General features: G+C 42.5%; 1 protein-coding gene across 4 annotated transcripts in view; it reads left to right on the plus strand.

The window, feature by feature from the left end:
• The window catches only part of ADAMTS9 (ADAM metallopeptidase with thrombospondin type 1 motif 9), a 177,734-nt gene that overhangs the window by 14,147 nt on the left and 149,672 nt on the right, over positions 1-13,915 (plus strand). Inside the window, exon 1 of one of the 4 annotated variants that reach the window (XM_045289816.1) lies at positions 2,110-2,198. The exons of the other annotated variants lie outside the window; for them this stretch is intronic. The gene's annotated coding sequence lies outside the window, so the exon portion shown is untranslated. Of the gene's footprint in view, positions 1-2,109; positions 2,199-13,915 lie in introns of those variants that run through there. 4 annotated transcript variants of the gene reach the window in all.

Consider the following 13,915-nt stretch of genomic DNA (forward strand, 5'->3'; position numbering starts at 1 on the left):
TCCTCCTCCTGACTATCATGACCCCAATTCTACCTTACAAATTTGGCTAGACCAGAGCATGTACACTGGTACAGATACAAGCTTGCAACACAGGAATTTCAGGACAGATAAAGCCCTCAGGACCAATAATGAGAGTAGGGATACCAGCAGGGTAAGGGGAAGGTGGGGGGAGAAAGGGAAAACTGATCAGAATGATCTACATATAACCCCCTTCCTGGGGGAGAGACAGCAGAAAAGTGGGTGAAGGGAGACAGCAGTCAGTGTAAGACATGAAAAAAATTATAAATTATCAAGGGATAATGAGGGAGGGAGGAAAGGTAGGGTTGGGGGAAGATGAGCTGATATCAAGGGCGCAAGTAGAAAGAAAATATTTTGAAAATGATCATGGTAACATATGTACAAATGTGCTTGACACAATGGACATATGTATGGTTTGTGATAAGAGGTGTAAGAGCCTCCAATAAAATGCTTAAAAAAAATAATAATAATAATAATAATAATAATAATAATAATAATGCACACACAACTTTCCCATAACTCTAATAGATTTATACCCAGATAATGCAGTTAAAAGAGAAATGGCAACGGGGCATGTAGTTATGCTGTCCCTCTAGTGCTTGCCACCAGGGGCCAACATCCAAGTGCTCATTGGATATGTTCCTGTGGGCTGGAGATTGACAAGTCTTTTATGGTCTCCTGAAATACATTGTTGGAGATAAAGTAGTCTCCATAACCCAATGGATTCAAACCCTTCCCCGTAGCTGCTGCTTTGTGGACACGGTAGCTGGTCAAAGCTGAGGCTCCTTCTCAACCCCGGGAAATTGCTCAGTATCCAAAGATCAGTATTGGACTGGCCTTGGGATTCGCAGAATTTAATGTCCAGTAAGCCCTGGGCACTTTTTGCCGCATTGGGATGTAACATCACTTGTTGGTTGGGCGCTCCAAGCTGCCATGATAAAGGCTGCCAAATAAAAGATTTTGAAGCCATTATTTGTTGGACCCTTATGTGCAGGGCTCATGGTGCTGAGCACTTTACATAAGTTATCATAGATGCTTTGTGGGTGAATGCTAGTTTCTCCTTTTTTTATAGTTGGGAAAATTGCAGCCCCAAGATGCTGAGAGCAACTTGTCCAAAGTCACACAGCTGGTAGGAAGGGAATTTGACTCCAGTATCCTACTACCCTGTGGGGTAATGTGCATTAAAAACATGTCCAGGAAACTTATTTTACGGAAGCCTTCAGAGCATTGCCCTTGATGTTTGTCCAGTAGTGAGTGCAACCAAGGGGCTCAAGCCTAAGCACGTGGTGAGGATGGCCCTGCCCCGGGCAGTGTTTCCTTCTGCGGTGCACAGGGATGCTCGGCATTGGCACCTACTTGCTGGCACCCAACAACAACAATTGGTCCCAAGAGTGGCTGATAGTTGCTGAGCATATATCATGTGGCAGGCACTGTTTCAAGAGCTGTGCATAGATTCTATCTATTCCTTCTTAACCTAACCTCCAATTTACAGAGGGGAAAGCTGAGGCACAGACAAGTCATCAAAAGAAGCTCTGATGGTTTTAGTGCTAACGTGTTGGACTTCTGACCACACAGTCAGAAGTTCAAAGCCACTGGCCAACTCTGTGGCAGACAGACGAGGCTGTCTATGCCCCAAAAGAGTTCCAGTCTAGGAAACTCACAGGAGCAAGTTCTACCCTGCGCTATCGGGGCATTAGGAGTCAGCATCCATTCGATAGCAGTGAGTTTGGTGTTTTGGAAGGTCACTAAGCTCACCTTTGGCCACAACCCTGTTGTACGGTTCTAGCATCTTCATAAAGGCATACTGTTCTAGCACATCCATCCTTCGGCTGGCAGGGTTCTTTTCAAATGCCTGTCTGACATGTGATTTGATTTGAGGGAGGCAGCTTGGTGCCAGAAATTCCCACCAGGACTCTTTAAATGAAGGCCTTGTGTCTCCGCAGCTCCCTGTTGGTGTATACACTTGTTGCACATTAACCTCTGGGATCCCATTAATAATTTAGCATAGATTGGCTGATTAGATTAGCAGCCCTGCCATTTGGGCCCAGATGGAGTGAGAGACAGAGCTAAGGAGCAGGATGTGAGGGCGGCTTTAAGTAAACAATTCCTGGAGGACGGAAAGGGAAGGGTCTAGGCAGTGGCTGAAGTTCCCTGTCTGCAGACTGCTTGGGCCCCAGCAGGTCAGTGACTGTGGGCTGTGTAGAGACTTATTCCCGGAGCCAGCCTGCCTCCAGTGTTGTAGCGCGCACTTTGTTTTTATAAATCCTCACATCCTCTCCCCTCAGCCTTTGGGTCCTGGGGGGATAAGAGCAGGCGATCTTTAAGGAGCCCATGTCATGGGCTGGGTGATGTGGAAGCACTTCTACCTTTACTTCCTCTACTCCTGCACAGGCTCCGGGGAAGCAGGCCCCTTTGATTTTTCCCCATTTATAGATGAGGAAACAGATCTCAGTGAACACACAGCTAGCCCTCCAACCCGAACTGATTCTGAATTTTAAAAGATGTTCTTTCTGCCATTTGTAGCTTAAATTTCTTTTTTTGGCCTTCATTGTTTCTCCTTAACGCCTTTTTGTGCCTCCTCTTCACCAGTCTACTCCTCTTTCAAACTTGTCAACAGTCGGTGTAACTAATGACCTCTAACATCTTTGGGAAAGTATCAGAAAATTGTGGCTTTAAGTTGCTGGATTTTCTGTCTTCGGGTTTATCTTGCCATTAGCATTTATATCAGAGTACTGCATATTCTTTCTTTCAACACTGCTAGTAATCATGTAATACTCTTAATAACATCGTTAAAGAGTCATCAGAAAGAAACTTATGATAGAAGAACCGTTTCTTCTTTCCTTCACCCTCGTTTAAACAACATTTTGTGTCTTCTGGTAAATTCTTTCAGTTTTTCTTATTTGTTTCTTTTTATTTGACATTTGATCTTGCTGTTAAAAAATGCATTTTATTATGAACATCAGCAAGGATGCAGAAAAGTAGAAGCCACAGTAAAATCAACCAACATGAATGCATTATCTACATGAAACCATTACTAATATTTACTTCTGATTTACTTTTTGCTGTGGAGCATTTTAAAGTAAACTCGTGATATGGTGGAATTTCATCTCTAAATACTCTAGTACCCATCTGTGAAAAGTAGGGATATTTTTTTCTATGACAGTAATATTATTTATCATGGTGAACAAAATTAACAATAGTTTCTCTGGGTCATATAATTACATTATATTAAAGTTTCCCTATTTGTGCCCCAAATGCCCTTTCACACTCTGTGTGATTAGAGCATGGTCTAAAACTAAGGTCAACCCATGGCAGTTGGCTTTGTGTCTTAAGTTACTTTTTACTTTGTTGTCATCATTGTAAAAATGGCCGATTGGGTTCTAGTTTTGGTCCACATGACCCTGCTTCCCCAATTCCTGTACTTTTTGATTGATCTTCATTTTCATAAGGTCAGACTGCAGTGATTTGAACCAGCTCCTACAAGAGCAACACTAAACCCCCAGCCCCAGAACAGTACCAAGAACAAGGCCAAGAAGGCAGCGAATCGCATATTAGATTAATTTAGGGGTGTCTGGTGGCGTAGCCGTTAAGCATTCACTCACTAAACAGAACAGTGTTTCAACTCCATCAGCTGCTCCACTGAAGAAAGATGCAGCAGTCCACCCCTTAAATATTATAGCCTAGGAAACCCCATGGTCACAGTTCTGCTCAGACCTATATGGTTGCTATGCATCAGAATTGATTTGAAGGCAATTGATTTGGTTTGATTTGGCATTAGAGTAATTAAGGGGAACACAGAGGAGCTGTGTGATACTTTTTGACCCTTTGTGCACACACAGTGTAAGAAAGAGAGGAGGCAGGGAGACTTTGTGATGGACGTCCAAGCCGGGATGAGCCCATGCTCTGTGGTGGGAGAGGAATGGGAGGCTCCATCCTGGACGGTGTGGACAATGTCAGGAGTTTCTAAAGGTATTCTGCTGTTACACTAGTTGTTTGTTTTCTCAAGCCCGTTTCCTAGTCCTCACATTTGCTTCTGTTCCAGGCTGACAAATCTGATGGGCAAACAGGGAGGTCGTTTTCAGAAGATACTCTTGTTTTAAAATTCAAACTTGCTGCCATTACATCGAGTTGGTTCCAACTTGTAATGACCTTATAGGACAGGGTAAAACTGCCTCTGTGGCTTTCTGAGAATGCAGCTCTTTATGGGAGTAGAAAGCCCGATCTTTCTCCTGAGGAGAGGCTGATGGATTTGAACTGCCGACCTCGCAGTTGCCAGCCCAATGTGTAAACACAATGCTGCCAGGGCCCCTTCTGTCTATTTTAGCTGGTTTAAAATAAAATGTCTCAGTGTGTTACAGAGATGTGTGCCCTGTACCTCTCTCAGGGTTTATGGACATAATTGAAAGCTCGGTTCTTTTGTGTTGACCACCCCTTCCCACCCACCCCCATCCAACGCCTTCTGGAGTTATTCTGTCTTCTACTTCTGGCTGGCCCACCCTTCTGGCTGACTAGTCATCTCATAGACACCCTCACTAAGGGTAGGAGTGATCCAGAGAGGAGATTCTGCTGGCTTTGCCCCATCGGAATTCCAAAAGGGGATCATTATTCCCGCTTGTCTTGTAAAACATACGAATGTAGGCATTTTTGTATTAGAAGGTATTGTAGAGAGAACCTCTGCCGTGGCTTGTAGATGAACCCTCACGTGGTGTCTGTCTCCTTGATTTTTACCATTAAGCTGAGAACCTAAGTGACTTGCCTAAGATCACATAGCCTGAATGCTGTGAGACTTGGATTCGAACACAAGTCTCCCTGATACCCGATCATTAGTTCTTCTCTGCCACATCACACTGACTCCTGTATTTACTCATCAAACACATGATTCCCGGAAGGCACCATCTCATCTTCAGAAAGCAAACCAGTTTCCATCAGGTCAGTTCTAACTCATGGCACCCTCATGTGTGTCAGAGTAGGACTGTGTGTAGTCGTGGTTGATGGCTGGGAGCTCTTGGAAGTAGATTGCCAGGCCTTTCTTCTGAGGCATCTCCAGGTGAATTGAAATCGCCAGCCTTCCTGTAATATACAGCTGCTTAGCTGGATGGACCATCTCCCACAGTAGCCAGTGATCCATGCAGCTATTAATCTAGTGCCAAATGTGGAAATAATCATGTTTTGAATATATAAGGTTGAATTTGATATGTGACAAAAGTTAACCAGTTTTAAAAAATTATGGCTACTAGAAAATGTTAATTCCATGTGGAGACAGTGTGAGTTAAAAACAACATTTCCTAAGTATATTTCATATAGTATTAATTAGGCCTTTTGTATAATGCAGACCAGGCTACACCAAGCATCTTAGGCTCTTCCAAACTTATTATTTAAGTATTTCCTCACACCATTTCAAATGTCCCCTTAATTTTACTGCTGCGGGAATGGGAATTATGGTTCACACTGTATAAGATGGCTTCAAAAAGTTTGCAGACAAAAATTGAATGGAAAGATAATGTTTTTTCCTACATGCTTTTTGAAGCCTCCCCGTACACAGTAGTTATGAAGAAGTTGCTAGTTAATCTATGTGGACTACCTGACAGAGATGTAAGCCCTCAACAGCCCTTCCTGGTCCGTCCTCAGTGCAGTTACTGTAGGAGCTGAGGACTGTGAGGGATGGTGAGGTAGTTAGCTTATTGTGCCAACCTGGCCGATAAACACATGTGTTTAATTGAAGGGCAGAGGGATAAGTGGCTCTGTGAGCCTCGCCTTTCAAGTTCTGGTTCTCTTGCTTTCTGATGGTCAGGCTAGGGTGCAGCTGCCTTAGCCAGTTCCCTGCTTCAGCTGGTAAGGTTCACTTCCTGCAAGACATCCCCCAGGAGAAGCTGCATGGACCTACCCTGATGCAGCTCTGGGTGCTGGAGCACCCATGTAGAGACCCCTGCCAGCGCTGAGATGCTTACATGTTGACTGATTTGGCTTTCCTCCTGCAGTCGGCATCATTGCGTGTGTTTTGTGAGATGGAAGAGGACTTTGTGGATTGGTGTCGGACATATGGGCTAATGTTGGACTTGTGGGCTTGGGGAGCACTGGGTTGGGATGTTTTCTTGATGTGCACTTAAGCTTTATATAAAACTCTCTTATACATGAGTTTCTGTGGATTTGTTCCTATAAAGTATCTAGACTAACACAGATGGCTACAGCAAGCCTCTCTCCACAGATTCTAGGGGAAGAGCTTTCCTTGTTTGTCTCTCTTGGCTTCCAGTAATCCCAAGTGGTCCTTGCTTGGCAGCTGCAGTAGAACTCCTTTACCACATGGCTGCAGCCTGTTTGTGGCTGTCTCTTTGTTTGTAAGGATACCACTAACACTGGATGAGGACCTGCCCTGCCCCACTAAGACCTGATGCTCACTGATAACATCCTCAAGACCCTACTTCCAAACAAGGTCTTTGTATGGACTGAGAGGTAGGACCTTGATGTACCTCTTGAGACAGAATTCAGTCCACACCATGTGGTATTCATCAAATATGCCGCCCACCACCTCTCAATGCCTGTAAATGCTAAGGAGCTTTTCAGATGGTCCTCACCCTCCCAGGCCACAATGGCAAGACCATTTTTCCCCCGAGAGGAAACCTGTCTTTTCATATTTCCAGACATCTTTCATGCCTCATCATCTGCCCCTTCAGCTGGTGAAGCCTCACTGTCATGGAGTTGGTTCTGACCCATAGCCACTCTAGGGTTTCTGAGGGGGGAGCAGACAGCTCCCTCTAGATTCCCACGGAGCGGCTATTAAGCCTGAACCAGACTTCACAGTTCACAGCCCCCCGCTTAGCCAACAGCCATACCAGGCTTCTTTTAAACTGTCAGCGTTTCCCTAAACTTGGCAATTGCATGATTAAACAAATGTAAATTGGTCTCTGTACAAAAAAAACTTCTCAGAACTGTTAAAATGTTAATGTGTATTGAGCAAGTCCCAGATGTGAATGCTGTGTTTTGCAAACCTGCTCATTTTGTTGCTGGAAATGTCTTATGAGACTAATGTCCCATACACCTCCCTTAGGAAAACATTGATCATGAAAGTCCAGTTCAGTCAAAAAAGGAGTCTCAATAGCAAAAATGTCACATCACTGCTCTTTGTGTCTTTCACTGACATTACTGTGCATGTACTGGTATTCGGGACTCTCTGAGTTGTTTAAAAGGAAAAAACCAGATTAATTCTCTTAGAGGTTTTGGTCTATACAGAGGTGCCTCAGAAGAAAGGCCTGGCAAATACTGACCATTGAAAAACCCTACGGGGCACATTCTGCTCTGACACAGTTGGGTCACTATCTGTCAGGGCCGACCTAATGGCAACTAGTATACTAGTTCTTGACACTGGGCTCATCACTTTTTAGTGTTCACAGTCTGTTCCAAGATGGGTTGGGGTACATAGTATTCCTAGTGAGTAGGTAGGGGTTCATGCTGTTTGTGAAAGTGAACAAATTGAGGACCCTTTTAAAACATAAGTAAACCTTGATGAACTTTAGTCACCCACTAGGGCTTTATGCACATGGAGCAACTCCCTGGAGCTCCTGCTCCACCCAGTTTCTGGAAACATATTGTTCTTTATTATAGAATATTCATTGGTTTTATGGCAGTTTTGGTTTTTTTGTTTTATCTTTTTTTCTTCTGCTACAGTGTGCTAGTTTACCCATCTCCCTGTGATCCCAGTAGACTTTGCTTCTCCTGTCCTGCTGAACTCTTGTCTGAAAGCTTCACTAAGTGACTTTCTGAATTGACTAGAATAAAGAAGGTGGCAAACCTGCCACCAACGTCACTTTTGTTCTCCATGTGCTATCAGCAAGGAGCCCTCATGGAGCTGTGGTGAAGATCTTGACTGCCAACCAATAGGTTGGCAGTTCAAACCTATCATCTGTTCCATGGGAGAAAAACGTGACAGTTTGCTTTCCATGAAGATGATAGCTTTGGAAATCCTGTGGGGGAGTCTGCCTTTGCCCTCCTGGTGGCTGTGAGTTGCAATTGACTGACAGCAGTGGGTTTAGGTTTATGTATTAGCTGTGGGGGTCAGTTGAGAGGTGGGATGTGTTTGTTTGCATTTATTTACATCAGATTCCGTCCTGGTTGGAAGTTCTACGGGAGCAGGGACTGGGCCTGTCTCTTACAGTTAGATAGCCTCTTCCTGCCTCCCTCCACATAATTTACTGAGTATGCGCAATATGCCAAGCATTGCCTGGGCCCAGGGAAAACACAGATGAACAAACTTGCCAAAGCCACAAAGTGTGTGATGCCCCAGCACCACGGGCGGAAGTCCTTCAGACTGGTTTGTCTGAGAAGGTCTTGTTAGCCTGAAGGTTGTGGTGTCTCATTGCACCTGCCCCAGTGGCTGACACACAATAGACACTCAATAAAATGTTATTTTGTTGCTTTTAAGAAAGGCTTTGAAGTCTACTTTTAAAGAATGAGTGGGTGAAATTATAAAAGAAGATTACTTAGATATACATATATACACATATATTCCAATAATAATATTAATATTTCCTATAATCAGTGAGCTTTTACTCTGTGCCCAGAACAGTAATGGGCACATTGCTCAAAATGATAGTTCATTTCCTCTCTGCCTTACCTCTATCAGGTTACTATTCCTTTCTCCTCATTACTAACTCAACTCATGCCACCAAGTCAATTCTCACCCTCAATGACCCTACAGGACGTGGCAGAACTGCCCCCAGGGATTTCCAAAACTGTAACTCTTTATGGGAGTAGAAAGCCTCTTATTTCTACGATAGAGCAGCTGGTGGTTTCAAAATGCTGACCTGGCACTTAGCGGCCTAGCACTTAACCACTCTGCCACTAGGGCTCCTTTGGAAAGGCTTATCTTCAAACCATGGAGGGACTGGTGAAGACATGGAGCTTCCGAAGACTAAGTAGAGGTCTCTAAGAGGTGTACTGGGTAACCCGCTTGACTGCTAACCAAAATTTGAGCCCAGTCAGGGGCAGCTTGGAAGAAAGGCTTTGCAGTCTGCTTCTAAAAGATCAGCCAGGGACAATCTGATGGAGCACAGCTCTGCTCCGACACGCCATACATATGAGCTGACCAGCTGGATCTAGGTTTAAGAATGCTCTATTGCAATATCAGCTTGATGGCTTTCCTCTGTAACAAACCCTGGTTTGTGAAGTGAAGGAGCCCTGGCCATGTAATCATTAAGCATTCTGCTGGAAGCCAAAAGGTCAGTTATTGAGCTCATCGGCTGTCACGTGGGAGGAAGATGCGGCAGCTGCCGTCATGATGACAGCCCTGGAAGTCTTATGAGACAGTTCTCCTGTGCCGTATAGGGTCACTGTGCGTCAGCACTGACTTGATGGCAGTGGACTTGGGTTTTGAATGTTGAAATGATTTTTGGATATTGAAGAAGCTGGAAGGAGAGGTCTAAGGAGAGTTGCTGTGAATATCAAGCCATACTCTAGGGCAGCAATTCTCAAACTTTAGTACATCAGAATATCCTGTAGGGCTTATTAGAATGCAGATTTCCAGAACCGCATCTCTAGAGTTCTGGTTTGCAACCTGATTTTCTGCTTTCCCAACAAGTTCCCAGATGTTGCTGTGTCAGGTTGCACTTTGAGAACTATTGACCTATTGTATTTCCATCCATCCATCCATCCATCCATCCATCCATCCATCCATCCATCTTCCATTATTTTGATTTCTTGCCTGATCGAGAGAAGTCAGAAGCTCCTAGGTTGTTCAGTGCAGAAGGATGGGGCTACATTTCCTGGTAGAACTCAATCCCCTCAGGCTGCCTCTCCACTCTTTTATGGTGCTTATTCTTTGTAGCAGATCTTCTACTCCTAGCAGAAAACAACAACAACACCCTACCAACAAGCATGGCATCTCAGAGTCAAGGCTAAGCCATTATTAGGAAAGAAGAAAAGCTTTTTATTGTCCTGGTTCTGTGATTAAATAGAATGTTTTCTCAGATTCTCTCTTTAGCATGGAAAAGGAAAATAAATTGAGTCTTGGGTGTACATTAGAAGGTTTCTTTGGATTCAAAATGGTCCAGAGCTGTAGGTCCCACTTGGGGAATTTTGGAGTTCATTCTAGATTCTGCTGCTTACTCCCTGAGGGTCTTGGCAGGCAGTGGGACTTTCCAGCAGCTCCGTTCCCTTCTCTAGAAAGTGGGGATAACCTTGGGACTACCCCAAAGGTTTGTGGAGTTCCAGTGAGATCTGACTCTGAGTATTGGGTGCAGTGCCTGGCAGTAACCGGTACTCAGTAAGATTCATTTCAAGAGAAAAGAAAGCAAAAGAAATGGAATGAAACGTTTCTCATAATTGCTCTTTACATAATTAAAACTGCATGCTTCTAAAACCAAGACACGTTTAACAATTGTGCACCCAAACAAAAGAAAACCATAGAATGGTTGTCTGTGGTGAGAGGCAGGACGGGAGAAGGAATGAGCATAAAAGGAAGTCATTCTCTATCAATAAATAAAACCAAGTAAGAGAAGATTTCTTCTAAAGTAGATTGGTTTTGTTTGGGAAACGCCATTGCCAATGTACTAATTTACAAAGGGGAGTATTTTGTATGCTCCTAGTAAAGCATTAACGACTAATACTTACTACCCTGTCAACTATTTGTGGCACTTCCTTAGGGTACATTTTATGTATCAGTCCTCACTGGGGTTCTGTTAATGTCTCCACTTTGCAAATGAGAAAACTGAGGCTGAGACCGTCTTTCGTTCGGGTAGTATTAGGACAAGAACGGTTCCGTGGGGCCAAGCCTACCATGGACTCCTGCCCTGCCCTGGTGGAACGGAGCAGGGACTTCCCGAAAGCCTTTGCTCTTGCATAGTCCTCCCTTTGGTGTTGTGATGAGAGTCCCTGGGCCAGTTAAGCCATGCGGTCACAAGGTGGTTCAGTGCCTTAAGGAAACTTGGTTAAATTTTGATAAACCTTATGAAAACCCAGAGCAATAATTAACTTCCTAACTGTTAATGTTAACATTCGAATCTCCTCAACCCAAGCCCAGTTGTGTGAAACACCTTGATGAGTAACCACAGTAGCCAGGACTGGCTGGGTGTTATCGTCTCAGATACCTCCAGTTGTGGAGTAAAGCCATGTGCCTTGCATTGCCATGTGAAAATGAACACACTTAATATCCTTTAAAACCAGTTGATAAGCAAATGTCCAAAGGTTTTGACTCAAATTTTAAATAATGATACCATCTTAAAATTTTGCAGGATTTTTTTTTAAAGCATTGGTTCTTTCTGAATACAGCTGGGATCTGAGTTGGAACTGCATCTTTGTAGATTGCTTTGGGTAGTCTTGACATTTTCTCAAGGTTAAATCCTTCTATCTGTAAATGTGGAATATTGTTCCATTTATGTAGGTCTCTTTTGGTTTCTTGTAATAGTGTTTTGTAGCTTTCTTTGTAAGGTCTTTCATTTCTCTGTTGAGGTTTATACCTAAGTGTTTCGGCTTTGGGGGGGCTATTGTAAATGGAATTGTTGCCTTGGTTTCCTTTTCAGAGCTCTCTCCCTTAGCATACTGGACTCAGGTTGATTTGTGTATGTTGATCTTGGATCCTGACACACTGCTGTATCTTTTAATTATTTCCAACAGTTTTCTTGTTGTGTCTTTGGACTCTTCTACCTATAGAATTATACCATCTACACATAACAGTTTTACTTGTTCTTTGCCAATTTGACTGCTTTGCATTTCTTTGTTACCTTAGAGCTCTGGCTAACATTTTTCCAGCACAACACGGAATAGTAGTGATCCTTGTCTGGTTCCCCTTTTCAAGGGGACTGCTTTAAATTTCTCCTTATAGAGAGGAATGTTGGCTGCTTGGTATAGACGCCTTTTTATTGTGTTGAGGAATTTCCCTTCTATTCCCATTTTGTTGAGGGATTTTATCAGGAATAGGTATTGGAGTTTGTTAAATAACTTTTTTTAGTCTATTGATATGATCATATGTTTCTTTTGCTCTATTTATGTGATGAATTGAATTTATTGTTTTTCTACTGTTGAATCACACAAGCATACCTGATAGGAATCCCACATGGTATACATATGTATACACACACACACACACACACACACACACACACACACAATCGAACATAATGAAAATAATTTAAACAATAGAAAATAAACCTAGATAATTGGGACCTCCTGAAAATTAGAAACATTATACACAAAAATATATAAAATGTATAGAATATTGATATATTATTAAATGCTGTCAGAATTTTGTTCATAATTTTTGCATCTACATTCATGAGGGTTACTGGTTTATTATTTTATTTTTTAGTGATGTTTCTATCCGGTGTCAGCATTATACTTGTTTCATAAACTGAATTTGGAAGTTTCCCATTCTTGTTATATACTCTGGAATCGCTTGAGTGGAATTTACTGAATCAGTTCTTCTCTGAACGTTTAGTGGAGCTCACCAGGGAAGCCTTTGGGGCACAGAATGTTATTTTTAATTACCTGGCTTAGTTAGTTAGTCTGTTATGGGTTTGTTTGTTTGTTTAGGTTTTCTAGTTCAGTCTATGTTAGTTTAGGAAGATAGTGTATTTCTGGAAATTGCCCATTTCTACTAGATTTTCAAATTTGTTGTACACTCACTATTTATTCTGTTATTATCTTTTTTATTTCATTTTGTTGTGATGTCACCCAGGTCTCTTCTTATTGGTGATATTTGTGTATTCTCCTTTTCCTTATTAGAGTTTCCATTGTTTTGTGGATTTTGTTAATCCTTTCAAAGAACCACATTCTTTCATGTTGTTCTTTCTTTTTCTATTTTATTTATCTTGGTTCTAATCATCATTATTTCTTTTCTTCTGGTGACTGTAGGCACATTTTATTGCTCTTTGCCATTTGTTGAGATTTTGAGTTAGGGTGTTGATTTTGGTTGTTCGTTTTAGATGTGTGGTTTATTGCTATAAATTTCCTTCTGAGCACTGTTTTTGCAGCATTCCAACGATTTTACTACAGTGTATTTTCCATTCTTGTTTGATTCAGGGACATTTTTTTATCATTGAATTTCCATGTATTTGATTTTTCCCCCTGATCTTTCTGTTGGCGATTTTCAATTTTATAGTATTAGGATCTGAGAAGATGCTTTGTATTATCTTCTCAATTAAAAATGTAGTAAATATTGAAGCTGCTGTGTGACCTAAGGTATTGTCTGTCCTGCAGAATGTTCCGTGTGCACTGGCAAGGAATTGTCATTGTTGGGTGGAGTGCTCTGTTTCTGTCTCTGCAGTCAAGTGAGTTGTGCTGTTTAGTTCTTCTGTGTCTCTGTTGAATATCTTTCTAGAGGCTCTGTCCTTCATGTGTTAAAGTTTCCCACTCTCACCGTTACGTTGTCTGCTTCTTTCCGTTCTGTCAGAGTTTACTAGGTTTGGAGGGGCTTTCGTGGCTAGATAGACAGTTATTATGACATGTCCTCTTGCTCGGTTGACCTTTTAATCATTAGACGATCCATCTTTATGTCTCATACTGGACTGTGTCTTAAATTTTCTCTTTTTTTATTGCCACGGGTTTGCTATATTTTTCCGCTTTATATGTTTGTGTCCGGTTTTGTTTTTGCAGCCAAGGTATGTATCTTATAGACAGTATATTGATGAGTCTTGCTTTCTTATTCATTCTCCTCTCCTCTTGACTAAAGCATTTAATTCATTTACATTCAGTGTAATTGCTGATGTTTATGAACTAAGTGTTTGCATTTTGCAGCATGTATGTAAGTGCATAAGGAGCCCTGGTGGCATAGTGGGTTACAAAGTGGTCAGCAGTTGAAAACCACCAGTCATCCCGCAGGAGACAGACGAGCCTATTTCCTCCCGCCAGGAATCACAGCCTCAGCACCCCCAGGGGCAGGTCTGGCCTGCTGTCCAGGGCATGGCGAGCT

The sequence above is a fragment of the Echinops telfairi genome, unplaced genomic scaffold (assembly GCF_000313985.2).
Source record: "Echinops telfairi isolate 266 unplaced genomic scaffold, ASM31398v2 ScPeMD7_31;HRSCAF=116, whole genome shotgun sequence".
Lineage (NCBI taxonomy): Eukaryota > Metazoa > Chordata > Mammalia > Afrosoricida > Tenrecidae > Echinops > Echinops telfairi.